The following is a 1,123-nucleotide window of genomic DNA, read 5'->3' on the forward strand; positions in this document are numbered from 1 at the left end:
ATCGCTAAAGTTTCGTCGGAACGAAGTCACTGAAAATCAATTAACAAACGGAGACGTAACAATGCGATTTGTTGAGATGTGACAAATTCAAAGATATCATAAACAGACAAGAATATCAAAATTAGGCTGACCCATTGTAGGAGTACATCTTTAAAGGAAGCTTTCCAGTTGGTGATAAAACTTGAATTTATAAAAGTTGCCAATTAACAATTAAAGATACTATCTAGAAGTGGAACTTTTATAGATGTAGCAAACATGGCCATTAAAGCCAAGACTGTGAGAATTCAACAGTTGTTGGTAAACCAAGAAGACAATATCATAAGAACGAGTTTTGGTGCCCAACCAGATCAAGAGTAGCACAAAGAGCTAACCAGGCATCAGAAAGCAGGAAATAATTGGAATTATGGGGTAAAGTTAAGCTGAGAACACTCTATATTCACCAGATGTGACAAGAAGTTTATTATTTAAAGAAACTATCAACGAGACCACAGATTTATTAATGGGTAGTACTGCATTAGGTTGATTGACACTGGTTCTACACTTACAGTTTGTTATGATATAAAAGACTGTTTGGTTTAGATATTAGTGATTAATTCATTTTCGTGAGTGAATATTTTATTATTATGTTTAGTTTTTGTTATAATAAGAGTTAAAAGTAGACATTATGGGAAGTTTTGTTATTAATTCATTGGTGTTTAGAATATCGAACGTCACATGCAATACATTGTGTCGAGAATATAGAAAGCGGATAGACCTCTCATCCTAAACCTATCCCTGTAGACTTCAGTCTGATTTGGGGTTCCGTACCTGAGTTCTAAAGCCACTACCAGTGCTCTATACTTGTGCCTAACAACTGTCCAAGTATTTCCAGTGGTTGTCCCTCTGTCCATCCATTCATTTCGGCCAGGAGCTCAAATTGTGCTCCATATGCTTCCCACGGTACCTTTCCATCAAATTCCTGTGGCTTCCTTCGTACTAGATTGCCCCTATTGCTGATATTCATATCTGGGATGTGACTTCTAACAGGTCTGAAAATGGCTGCGTTAGGTTTTAGCTGAGGGGTCTGGAAGGGGCTTCATGTTGTCTGAGACTGATTAGGTCGATGGCTAATATGTCCTCCTTG

Source organism: Limulus polyphemus, unplaced genomic scaffold, assembly GCF_000517525.1.
Source record: "Limulus polyphemus unplaced genomic scaffold, Limulus_polyphemus-2.1.2 Scaffold1416, whole genome shotgun sequence".
NCBI lineage: Eukaryota > Metazoa > Arthropoda > Merostomata > Xiphosura > Limulidae > Limulus > Limulus polyphemus.